General features: G+C 43.3%; 1 long non-coding RNA gene across 1 annotated transcript; it reads left to right on the top strand.

The window, feature by feature from the left end:
* Positions 1-5,463: 5,463 nt before the first annotated feature.
* On the top strand, positions 5,464-6,988 carry LOC123185338 (uncharacterized). The gene is made up of 3 exons (XR_006493351.1): positions 5,464-5,599; positions 6,422-6,521; positions 6,682-6,988. It is a non-coding gene; the product is annotated as an uncharacterized lncRNA (long non-coding RNA).
* Positions 6,989-13,803: the final 6,815 nt, after the last annotated feature.

Genomic DNA, 13,803 nt, shown 5'->3' with positions numbered 1-13,803 from the left:
AATATTGTGGTTAGGTTTACCTTAATGCTTCTTTTGTAGTTGCGGACGCTTGCAATAGGGGTTAATCATAAGTGGGATGCTTGCCCAAGTAAGGGCAGTACCCAAGCACCGGTCCACCCACATATCTAATTACCAAAGTACCGAACGCGAATCATATGAACGTGATGAAAACTAGCTTGATGATAATTCCCATGTGTCCTCGGGAGCTCCTTCCTCATTATAAGAAATTGTCCAGGCTTATCCTTTGCTACATAAAGGATTGGACCACTTTGCTGCACTTAATTTACTTTATTTACTTGTTACTCATTACAATTTATCTTATCACAAAACTATATATTACCTACAATTTCAGTGCTTGCAGAGGAAACCTTACTGAAAACCGCTTATCATTTCCTTCTGCTCCTCGTTGGGTTCGACACTCTTACTTATCGAAAGGACCACGATAGATCCCCTACACTCGTGGGTCATCAGAGGGTACCAACATCAATTTGCACAACATTTACAACGATGACACCATTCCGTAGAACCTTTGTCCAACATTGGGATCAGCCATGCAACGGGCCACCGCCTGAATTGGTACGATGGAACCACGGTGAGATTGAAGAAGATAGCACAAACCTTGCACATGGCGGTCAAAGGTGGACCATGCTGTCTACGGCCGATTTGTTGCCGTACGAGTATGAAGACGCTGTTCTCCTTTCTAACCGCATCTTTGTGGTGACAATCCAAGGGATTTGTTTCGTATGGGACACATCCTACGGTATAGTCCCTCTCTCCTAGTTTATTTGTTTTGAATTTTTTTTGTTTTATAAGTTTCAAATTCAAATTTAGAGCTCCCCATCACATGTTGAGATTACAATGTCCATTAAATCGTTGCGTGCATGTTTAGTAAAGAAACAAATCTCAAGTTTGGCATGAGTTCATGCAGCGGTAGCACCACAAGGCCTGGCGCAGGAGTTACATTTCCCTCTCGGGGCCCTCGGGACTGAGCTTTAGTGCCTTACTACACCTGCCTTTGAGTAAATAACATGTGGACCCGATAGGTGGCTGGTCCACATGTAATTCTCCCGAAGGCAGAGGGGCAGTGGGGCCGAGAGGGGTGAGCCGCAGGTCGGGGGACGTGTGGTCTCATGGGTTCGAGCAGCGTCGTGGGAATCGCATGTGGTTGTGGTAGAAACTTGATGCTCGCCGCATTTTAGGTGGCCCACATGTCATGCACACAAAGGCAGAGGGGCGGTGCGGCCGAGAGGGGTGAGGCGCACGTCGGGGGACGTGGTGCCGTGGGTTGGTGCGGTGTTGTGGGAATCGCGAGTGGAAGTGGATGAAACATGATGGTCGTTGTAGTTGAACTTCCATGGACAAGTTGTCATGTCTATGGACACATGCGTTGCATACCGATCACTGGAAGGAGTAGTAGACAAAGCTAGGAGGATAGATAGTTCCTTATATTCAAGCGGACCCACACTACTACTTGTTCCAAAGACATGCACACCATCGAAATGGTCCATCTATATCAATATACACCGAGAGGGAATAATTTTTTTACAGGAGAGGAAATAGTTCATCCATCCAGAATGCCCTTATCCTTCTTTGTCTTATTATTCTTCTTCTCATTTTTCGTGGGAGGCGGCTTCGCAACAAGCTCTCTGGACCTTGCAGCAATCTCGAAACGCACACGGGCATCGAGGGCAGCATATTTTATCTGTTCGTACGTCAAGGGATAATTCTCCCATCCAAACGACCTTAATGCCAGCATCTCGTCACCCTTATGAAGATTTGTTGCGAGAACAAAATTTGCTACATCGAATAGGGATGGTGTCGGTTTATCACAATCTTATACATGACTTTTTATTTTGGTTTGTACGTCAGCAATGCTTTTCAAATCAAGGTTGTACGTCTCCAACTTCTGTTTGTCCCCTGCGATGGCTACCCCACAGAAGTATATGTCCTCCCGAGACAAGAAATCGTGAAGCTCACCTAGTATGGAGGGCGCGTGTAGGATGTGGTACACCAAAACATCATCTTCGAGGCACAACTGAAGGACAGCGGCGTGTTGGATCTTCCCAGTGGCACGCTCTGTGTACTCTGTGTCGAGACCGATGACCTTCATCTCCACCTTTTGGAGGCAGTTGGATACATTGTTGATCCACTTCCGAACAACCCTTGGGTGGTCGGTGACTGTGGCAACTATGCTCAACGAGGCTTCGATGAGGACATGTTGGACGCTAAAAACCTGCATTTCGATCTCTTTCGCCATTTGGAACCGCTGGACCGGAGGGCTATGGTTTGGATAATTAGGATTAGATGACTAGTGAAGGAGTAGTGAAGAAGCCGAGTAAAATCGGTTCCCGATGGAGAAGTAAATGGGAGAAGTGGCCTGCAGGCAGTTGATTAGACGGCTAGGTAGACTAAACAAAAAGGCTACGCGGGTAGACTGAGGAGTGGGGCCGGCCGAGGAGTGGTACGTGTCCCTGTACGTGCCCATCCTTCTAGCACTACATGTGCCACTTGCTAGTTGAGGTCACTCTTTCGAATCACCATGGCGAGACATTTTATGATTCCTTTTTATTTCTGCACCCCTCCTAATAGGTGGGACCTATGCAAATGGATAAAAAAAGTGTCGTAGCTGGTTCGGATGGATATTGGCGCGTGTGTGGGAGACACAACATTCTCTAGTTAAGGAATATGTGATTATCCTCAAAAAAGAAAAGGCCTTCTTCGCGCTTCTGCATGCACGAGAATTTGGTTCTACTTGCAATATGGATGATACCTGGAGGATGAAGTGAACCCAGAGGCATGCTAGCACGGGAGTACTACTCATGTTCCTGCTACTACTACTACTACTAGTAGTAGTACAACTGTGGTACATGATGTCTACTACGTAACCTTCTCCTTGTAGACGTTGTGGGCCTCCAAGTGCAGTGGTTTGTAGGACAGTAGCAAATTTCCCTCAAGTGGATGACCTAAGGTTTATCAATCCGTGGGAGGCGTAGGATGAAGATGGTCTCTCTCAAGCAACCCTTCAACCAAATAACAAAGAGTCTCTTGTGTCCCCAACACACCCAATACAATGGTAAATTGTATAGGTGCACTAGTTCGGCGAAGAGATGGTGATACAAGTGCAATATGGATGATAGATATGAGTATCTGAAATCTGAAATTATAAAAACAACAAGGTAACTAATGATAAATGTGAGCGTAAACAGTATTGCAATGCTAGGAAACAAGGCATAAGGTTCATACTTTCACTAGTGCAAGTTCTCTCAACAATAATAACATAATTGAATCATATAACTATCCCTCAACATGAAACAAAGAGTCACTCCAAAGTTACTAATAGCGGAGAAAAACGAAGATATTATGGTAGGGTACGAAACCACCTCAAAGTTATCCTTTCTTCTCGATCTATTCAAGAGTCCGTAGTAAAATAACATGAAGCTATTCTTTTCGTTCGATCTATCATAGAGTTCGTACTAGAATAACACCTTAAGATACAAATCAACCAAAACCCTAATGTCACCTAGATACTCCATTCTCACCTCAAGTATGCATGGGTATGATTATAGGATATGCATCACATAATCTCGGATTCATCTATTCAACCAACACAAAGTACTTCAAAGAGTGCCCCAAAGTTTCTACCGGAGAGTCAAGACGAAAACGTGTGCCAACCCCTATGCATAAGTTCATTGAACCCGCAAGTTGATCACGAAAACATACATCAAGTGGATCACGTGAATATCCCATTGTCACCATAGATAAGCACGACAAGACATACATCAAGTGTTCTCAAATCCTTAAAGACTCAATCCGATAAGATAACTTCAAAGGGAAAACTCAATCCATTACAAGAGAGTAGATGGGGAGAAACATCATAAGATCCAACTATAATAGCAAAGCTCATGATACATCAAGATCGTGTCACCTCAAGAACACAAGAGAGAGAGAGAGAGAGAGAGTGAGAGAGAGAGAGATCAAACACATAGCTACTGGTACATACCCTCAGCCCCGAGGGTGAACTACTCCCTCCTCGTCATGGAGAGCACCGGGATGATGAAGATGGCCACCGGTGAGCGACCCCCCTCCAGCAAGGTGCCAGAACAGGGTCCCGAGAGGTTTTTGGTGGCTACAGAGGCTTGCGGCGGTGGAACTCCAGATCTATTGTTGTCTTCGATGTTTTTAGGGTATATGGAGATATATAGGCAAAAGAAGGCGGTCAGGGGAGCCACGAGGGGCCCACGAGGGTGGAGGGCGCACCCTCTGCCTCGTGGCCTCCTCGAAGCTTCCCTGACTTCAGCTCCATGTCTCCTGGATCATGTTCGTTCCAAAAATCATGCTCCCGAAGGTTTCATTCCGTTTGGACTCCGTTTGATATTCCTTTTCTTCGAAACACTGAAATAGGCAAGAAAACAGCAATTTGGGTTGGACCTCTGATTAATAGGTTAGTCCCAAAAACAATATAAAAGTGCTTAGTAAAGCCAATAAACATCCAAAACAGATAATATAATAGCATGAATGCTTCATAAATTATAGATACGTTGGAGACGTATCAGCATCCCCAAGCATAATTCCTGCTCGTCCTCGAGTTGGTAAATGATAAAAGAAAGAATTTATGAAGTGTGAATGCTAGCAGGTGCACAAGTTTGATCAATGATAATTTCAATCACCTTTTCTAGCATCATTATATATCATAACAGTAGCTCAATTCATAAAACTTCTAAATAAGAAGCTATTCACATGTTAAAGCATAGACCATAAACTTTCTTGAAAACTAGCAAACTTCATTCTCAGTCATCAAACAATTGCAATTCATCTTATTTTCAGGAAGGGTCTATGTCAGAGCTTTGTTTTAGCAAATCCCACATACTCAACTATCATATAGTCTTCCATGATTGCTACTACTCAAAGCATATTCTTAGAACAAATAGCATCCATCGAACACAGAGAAAGATAGGGGCTTAGTGTTTCGCCTCCCAACTCACTTATCATATAGATAATTGTCAACAATAATAACTCATGATCAAATATATTTCAATGGCCATATATGCTTGGATCTTCCATCATATGATGCTTGCCAACTAAAGAGTAGGTTGGAATGAGAAGGAATACTACTGACTCTTGCATAAAAGTAAAAGATATGCCATTCGCAGAGGGAAGCAGGGATTTGCAGAGGTGCCAGAGCTCGAAGCTTTAAAACAGAGATGAAAATAATTTTGAGAGGTATGCTTTCTTTAAGGACAGTAAGACCGAACCAAATCCGCACCCTCTCACTCCCTCAGCAATTTTGGCCGTCAGATCTCATATTCCAATCATTTTCAGCCATCTGATTGCTGTCTCATCCCGTAATTAATCGCTAAGTGGGCCTAGCTGTCCTGAGGGTGCCTATTCTGGTTAACTGGGCCTTCCTACGGCTGAAAGCCCATGTAGCACCCGCAACGATTGGATCCGCAGCGCCAGTACAACCGCAGATCCCTTCCATATTCTCTCTCCTCTCTTGACCTTTCGTGTCTCGTCTCTCTGACTGGACAGCCGTCCCGCCGATCTGCCGATCTACTCTGCTCTTCCTTGTGGCCGCATCATCTCCCTGTGTGGTTTGATGGTACTGCATATTTGGTTATTACACTATTCCCGACTGCATATTTGGTTATTACGCTGTTCTCTGTTTGATTGCTCATCTGACACTTCGTAAGTTCAATTGCTAATGAATTTGTTTACTACTATGTCAGAGAAACTATAAAGGAATATATCAGGAGGTTGCAGCAGAATCTGCACCGTTGTTGTATGTTCTGTAACTGTAGATGCTTGCATTTATATGTGTATTCAACCTGAACTATTCCATCAAGTAAAGTGATTAAAAGTCAGAGATAATGTTTTGCTGTGGTGAATACTTGCCGGCCACTTGCATATATAACAGGCCGCTTATTGGATATTGGTATAACAAACTGTTATAACAGACTGGTGGTGTGATAATGCATATATAAAAAGTTCTAGGTGAGCACACAAATCAAATTTTTAGAGTTGGGTTACAATATTTAATGAAATTTGTTCGGTACTCCCTCCGTAAAGGAATTTGTTTGGTACGCTCTTATATTTCTTTATAGAGGTAGTACTGTTTATCTAGATTTTGGAGTTCACGTTAATAGAAGGATAAACTCTTCCATTAATGTGGAGTTCACTAGCATGCTTGACTACAAATGGCGGTGCTTTTACATGAAGAACTCTTGGTAATGGTAATAGTCAAATGCCACAGAAAGCTAAATATATACGACATCCAAGTTAATTTTCTTTCTTTCTTTATTCATTTTCCTGAATATGTCTGTTCGATCAGCTCAACAGGACAAAGGTGTGTGTTGTTTCCCTGATCCCACAATATTGGTTTACTAACTATTATGTTGATTTATCTGTACACTATGGTGCTCAGGATATATCAGACACGGGCCTTGATGCTCTGAAAAAATGTGGGTATGAACTTCTCCATTTTTTGTGTCCCTAATTACCTGACCTGTTCGCAACCATACCAGGTTAGCACACCTCTTTGTTATTTAATTAGTAGAACTATAATATACATTCCATTTCTTTGTATTTTTTATTGTTTCCTAGCTACAATATTGCCCCCCTCAAATGCAGAGAAGCTGCACATGCTTGTGCTTTGTCAACTGAGATGCATTTTTGGCTATGTAGATGATCAAGAGGCTATGTTACAAAACATTTATTGAGCAACGTCCATTTGCACCCGAGAAAAACAGATCATCCACATAGCAGTAGCCCTCACGTGTTCGTGGACATGGTGCATACCAGGAGACTGTCCATCGCCTTGCCCGGCACCGGATAATTATTTTGTTATCTCTTTTCAATTGTATCTGCTGATCGTTATGATTCTGTATATGACTGCAAACCTGAAACAATGTGTCTTTGCTGAAAGTCTCCATTAGATTTAGTTCCATGATATGTACAGTTGACAAGAATATTCAGCTAATGGTGATTTAGATAATACTCCCTCCGTAAAGAAATATAAGAGTGTTTACATCACTAAAGTAGTGATCTTTAGTGATGTAAACGCTCTTATATTTCATTACAGAGGGAGTAATTCATAATATTGCACTTGCTAGATTTCTCCAGATGATTAAAGATTTATTTGCAACTTTTGCCATGCCTTCAAAAAGAATAAATCTATGCAATCTTGATTTTTATGTACTTATGAGAGGGAGGTTGATATGGACCTCGACGATCATTATGTATGGCGAAAGTCGCTCTCAAGTAAATTTCTTAGTGCAGAATGATGCTCTCCAACATACAGGTTCAGATATGCTTACTACTACATGGATTACCTTGCAAAGGTACTGATGCGCTATCTGTGTATTCCGGCGCAAGACAACTCAGAGCTCTGTTTGAATGTTTTTTTTAATTAAGAAAACATATGTTGTCAGCATTAATGTATTTTGTCTTATGCCACTGCCCAGTATCATGTAGAAATGTTATTACCTTAATGGAAGATCAAAGAATATGCTCTTCAAAAACAAAAGGAAAAAATACTTTCTCTGTTCATATTCAGATATTAGACTGATCTTTGAAGTTTGCGTTTTTGCAAATTTTGTATGTAGTTTATCTATGAAAAAATGTTTAATATTTTTGTATGCATAAATATATTATTTTCTACCCGTTAGATGTAATGGTCATTTGTTAGTTTATAGAGGAAAGACTCGTTGATAACTTTCTCAATATCCATCCGCTCCAGCTGCTGACCAGATTTAATATTGGCTTAGTATAAAATTGGAACGTATCATGAAGTACTACGGTCGTATCTTTCCATTTAACTTGAAATTTTTTGTGGTAGCTTGAAACATATGCTGAATAGCAAGTTGCTGCACTTTGTGGACATGAATTCACATTACTTTGAGATAGAGTGTTTTACCGTGACTCTGTGAGAGTCCAATGTCCAAAACCAATCCAGAGTTGGTCGATCGTCTCCTTTCTCTATGGTCATCATTTGGCAGATAAGAGTATGTTTTCGTCAATGCAATCACAACATCTTCCTCATATTTTTTTTGACTGGGAACTGTGGGGCAAAACCCCCATAGCATATCAAAACTTTATTGATTTAAAGGACAGATACAACAAGTTGATTACAAGGAGTAACCAGAGTACAAAGAAGAAAGAGAGCCTTACTAGCCTAGCTTAGGGGGGGAGGAAAGAGATCCATTTAAGTAGGTCATCCTTGTAAGCAGATTTGATTCTGTGTTGCATGAGGCTAATATCATGCCTAAAAGCAAATCTCCATTTACTAAAAGTAGCCCTCTCATTTCTGAAAACTTTGGCATTCCTGATGATCCAAATATTCCAGCAAGCAATGAACACCGCTTCAGAGAAGAAAGGCCTATCAAAGCTTCTCCTTGCCTATGTAACCAGGTCAATCATGGATGTGCCAGCAGACCAATCAATCTGCAGATAGTTCCAGACCCTTATACTGAAATTACAGTTGAAGAATAAGTGATCCCTGGTTTCTCTTGCCTGCAGAGGGCACATCCTACAGTGGACTCCATCTTCCATATGCCAGTGCCTTCTCTCCACCATATCCTTGGTGTTCAACCTGTCCATAATAAGCATCCAAGCAAAGACCTTGATCTTCTAAGTACAGGAGGATTTCCAAATCCAACATAGCAAAGGATTAAAGGTCTCAGACTGAAAGGTGTGGGAGTAAAACATATTGGGCTTGAAAGACTTGGAAGAGCCCTGCCAGAACCAAAGATCCTTCGAGTTGGGATCCCTACTGTGAGAATCCATCAGATCCTTTATCAGGTTTAACTCATCAAAAGCCTAAGCAGATAAAGGAAGGTTGAAGAGATGGTGCATATCCTGGGTATTGAAGATTTCCTTAACAGATATCCAGGGGTCCTTGGCAAAAGAGAAAAGCCTTGAGAATCTTGTCTGCAAGCTAGAAGTTTCAGAGCCAAGGTTCCAATTATCAGACCAAAAGAGAGCAGTGTCCCCTTCATTGATCTGCACCCAGGAGCAGTCTCTAAAATGTTGCATGACTTTGCAAATATCCCTCCACCAAAAAGAGCCACAATCCTTAGTTCCTTGGGGCATACTTTCAAAATAATAGCAATCCCAAACTAGGGAAAACCCAAGGAATATCTTGCTTGTTTAGGAAGTTACTGGCATGCTTGAGAAGAAGAGCCACATTCTGAACCCCCAGATTTAGAATACCAAGACCTCCTCTGTTCTTTGGCCTACATATGAGCTCCCAAGCAGCAAGAGATGGAGCTGGCTCATCCCTATGCTTTCTCCACAAGCACTGCCTTTGGATTCTTTCCAACTGCTTTAGAATACCAGCTGGGAGTGCAAGACTACCCATAAAAAATATTGGCAATGAGGAAAGAGCAGAGTTAAGGAACTACAACCTTTCTCCTTGGTTAAGGAAAGAAGAACTGGCAGTCATTCTTCTCTCCATACAGTCAACCAGTGGCATGAAGTCTACCATTTTGGGTCTTGTGGTCCCCACAGGCAATCCCAGATATGTAAATGGCATTTTCCCAATTTGGCAACCAAAAGCAGAGGCCAGATCCTCCATTATAGCAGAGTCAACATTGATTGGGATAATGAAGGACTTATGGTAGTTGACATCCAGACCAGTGGACTGAGAGAACACCTTTAACATATTCTTCAGAGCCAGAAGTTGAACTCTATCTGCGGGGAGGATGATCAAAGTATCATCAGCATACTGGATCACAGGGTAGTCTGAATCATGGCAGGGTATAGGTAAATGCAGAATTCCTTTCCTGAACATATCATTAATCACTGTTTGTAGCAAGTCAGCAGCTATAACAAAAAGAAGGGGAGATACAGGGTCTCCCTGTCTCACTCCTTTCTTACAAACAAACTTCCTCCCAGGGACTCCATTGAGCAAAACAGAAGAAGTACCAGTGGAAAGGAGTTGCTTCATCCAAGAAATCCACTTCTCATTAAAACCCTTACATCTGAGTATTTGAAAGATAGCTTCATGCTCAATAGAGTCAAAAGCCTTTTCAAAATCCAATTTGAGGATCACTATAGGTCTCTTGGACTGGTGGCATTGGTGTAAGTACTCAAATGTCCAACCCAAACAATCATGGATTGTTCTGGTCTTAATAAAGCCATATTGGTTCTTATGGATGCACTGCATAATCATTTCTTGAAATCTATTTGCAGCCATTTTGGACAGAAATTTGAGCCCCATACTGGTGAGGGAGATAGGCCTATAGTCCCCTACTTCCTCAGGAGAAAGTTTTTTGGGTACCAGAGTAATAAAAGAGCTGTTGATATTTTCCAAAACAGCAGTTCCTTCATAAAAAGCCTGAGCCAGCTCATAAAAATCCCCAGTAATTAGGTGCCAGCATTTCTTAAAAAACAGGCCATTGAAACCATCAGGACCAGGTGCTTTATCCACAGGCATATGCTTGACCACATTGTCCATTTCCTCCTTTTCAAAAGGCCTAGTGAGCACCTCAAGGCCTGACACAGGAGAAATGAGTGAAGGCAAATCAAAACCCATCACAATCCCTCTAGAGGTGCCCATTCTATTCTTAAAACAACTCCAGATAATTCCAGCCATTTGGGAGTGGTCAGAGACTACATATCCATCAGGTAGTCTAAGACTAGCAATAGAGTTCCTCCTATGCCTCTCAGTAGCCATAGCATGGAAGAATTTGGTGTTTTCTCCCCCCACATTAAAGTACCTGATGGAGCACCTCTTCTTCCAGTACAGAAACTGTAAATGCAGCAGCTTTTCCAAATGAGCTTTGACAATTCTTCTGAAGTTACTCTCTTGAATAAAAAGAGGCCTCCACTCCTCTAACTCATCCAGAAGGAAGATGACATGATTGCATTTGCTGATCAACAATCTCAATTTAGAAACACTCATTTGCCACCTCTTAAGGCACATTCTCAAACATTTAAATTTGTCTGCAATTTTAGCAGGTATGTGCATTTTCTGAGAGGGCTGCTTCCAGGAAGATTCAACACAATCCATGAAACCCTCAAGTTAAAGCCAATAGTTTTCAAACCTAAAGAGATTTGATTTTGGAATAGATGTTTTGATGGAGACTAAACAGGGCACATGATCTGATGCAGTCCTAGCCAAAGGCAGAACTTCAGTCATGGGGTAATCGGTAATCCAATCCACAGAAGTAAAGAACCAATCCAGCTGCTCAAGAAGTGGGATATCCTGCATATTGGACCATGTGTAGGATCTGCCTTTAATTGGAAGTTCAAGGAGGCCCAGGTGACCAATAATCTCATTGAAAATGAACATGTCATTAATGTCCCCCCCCCAGGTAAGTTTCTGTTATCCACTGACCGAAGAAAATTAAAATCGCCAAGCAGCAACCAGTGTTCATTGATAGGAATAACCAGATTGTATAGCCAATTAACAAAGTTGTCCCTGGCTTCACCCTGACAAGGGCCATAAACAGCAACTAGAGTCCAAGACTCATTATTCTGCCTGGAAGTAAACTGAACAACCACAGCAAATTGCTGGACTTCAACTACAGTGCCACTAAAAACAGCTGAATTCCAGACAACAATAATTCCCCCAGAAGCTCCAATTGTAGGGGAGCAGACAAAAGAATCAAATCTTTTAGGGTAGAAAGATTTGATTGACCTAGAGTCAAAAGAAGTGCATTTTGTTTCCTGCAGACAGGCTATAGAACATTGGCTTTCCTCAATTTTCTGCCTAATAGCTCTCTGCCTAGCTTCAGAATTCAGACCTCTAACATTCCAACAAAGAACATTCCAGTTCCTATAGATATTACTCATTAAAACATAAACAGAGGCCAGAAACCACATGGCACACAATACCACATGTCCAAAAGAGCATAGTCCAATCGGACCCAACAATAACACACACCAAGGTTCCTGAAGAACACAACTGCCTAAAAATAAAGATAAAGCAAAATTAAGGGCTTGGGAAACCCCAGAGCCCATGGACACTCTAATCATCACGTTTGGTCGAAGCAACAGCAGGTGGATCCACCATAAGTGCATCCACAGATAGTAGCGCAGCATCAATTTCAAGCTCACGCCCAACTTCCTGAAGTCGACTGACAGGGGTTGCAGGAGGAACATTAGAAGCAGGCTCTTCATGCATCTGGGCCGTGAAAGGCTTGGCCTTGGGCTTCTTCCTCTTGGGCTGCAGTGTGAGCTCCTGAAATGTGGGCTTGAATCCATCCCGCTGAGCCGAGCTTCTGGTGCAGCGACAAACTTCAGTGTCAACAATTGGAGTTGGCGCCAAAGTCTTCCGTGGCCTGCGAGCTTTAACCGCAGCAGGAGGAGGAACCTGCACAGGTTGCACATCAATAGGATCAACAAAAAGCGCCCTGGCAACAGGCCTAGCTGGCTCCTCATCTCTCCAGGTAAGGCGTGGCAGGTCTGAATCGCTGAAAGCCAACTCCCAGCTTCTCTTGGACAGAACAACCGGCGACAGAGGTTGCAATAGCACTGGCCTGGGAACAGAGTAAACCACAGGAGCTTGCAGAAGGCTCTCAAAGGATCTCCTCCAAATCATCTCCGGGGGCAAAGGAGGCCCAAAAGGAATCGCAGGCAGAACAATTTCGTCCCTGACAGCAGGAGGCTGATAAACAACAATTTCTCAATTGTCAGCTGCATTTTCATTGATCAAAGGCAACACCGGAGCGTCAGACGGATCATCCTCCACCACTATGACAGGTGGAAACAGGTCAGCAGTAGAGCTTGGCTGAGCGGAGACATCCACCACCATTGATTCTTGGCCCTGAACAGGTTCAGGCTCAACATCATCATCCCAATTACCCCAATTGTCCGCAGCCACCTCATTAATAACAGGCTTCGGCAGAGGGACAGCATTCCACCCCAAGGCTGGGTAGGCAGGTAGATTGAACGGAGGCAGCTCGGGTAAAGGAACACCCGGAACAGGATGCAGATTTCCATTGAGTGGCATCCAATCTTCGTCTTGGGGCATCTGCTCTGCAAAATTCGCTCCCAAAATGTATAGAGGCGCAGTCCAAGAAACCCGAGCACCACCATAGGCTGCATAATCCATGAAAACCACATCGCGTGGCATAAGGATATCTTCTGGGAATGAGGCAAAAACCAAAGAGCGAACCATATATGGATCCTCACTGACCCAGTGATGAAACTTACCAAAAGTATTCACGGCCGCCCTAATGCATTCAGTGTTGCGAAGGTCCAATGGAATCCCAAGAAACATAAGAAGTCCCTGACGAAAACCCTGAACTCCATGAAAAGTTTCACCCTCATCGTGCTTCATGAATCGCACAAATCGATCATTACCCAGCGGCTGAGGCGGAAGTTGCAGCAGAGAAAATCTGACAGCAGCATCTCGAAGCTCAAACAACCCAACAGAACGGATCCAAGGCTGAGCTGACCGAACAAGAACACCATGACCTTGCAACCACTGCACTACTTCCTCTCTAACAGCACCCATCTCATCTGGCTGAGGAATAGGCATTACCTCCGCAAGCATGAACTCCTCATGACGGCGCACAATTGGGATATGTGGCGTCACGAAGGTTCGCGGCAGACGGTCTTCACCACCATCGACGATATGATGACCAGCAGGCACGTACAGCAGGGGATCCAGGTGGAAGTTGGCCATCGGAGCTGGGAGCTCCGCCTCCAAGGACGGCGAGTGCAGAGGTGGAGGAGGGGTTGCAGGCGGCGAGACCGAAGGTGTCTTGGGGCCGGGGCTGATGGAACTGGGCGGCAGCGTAAATGCAGAAGTGCAGGGGAGGTCCAAGTTTGGTAAAATATTTGTCAGAGAGATATTCC

The sequence above is a fragment of the Triticum aestivum genome, chromosome 2A (genome assembly GCF_018294505.1).
Source record: "Triticum aestivum cultivar Chinese Spring chromosome 2A, IWGSC CS RefSeq v2.1, whole genome shotgun sequence".
NCBI lineage: Eukaryota > Viridiplantae > Streptophyta > Magnoliopsida > Poales > Poaceae > Triticum > Triticum aestivum.
This window is presented reverse-complemented; position numbering and strand designations above follow the sequence as displayed.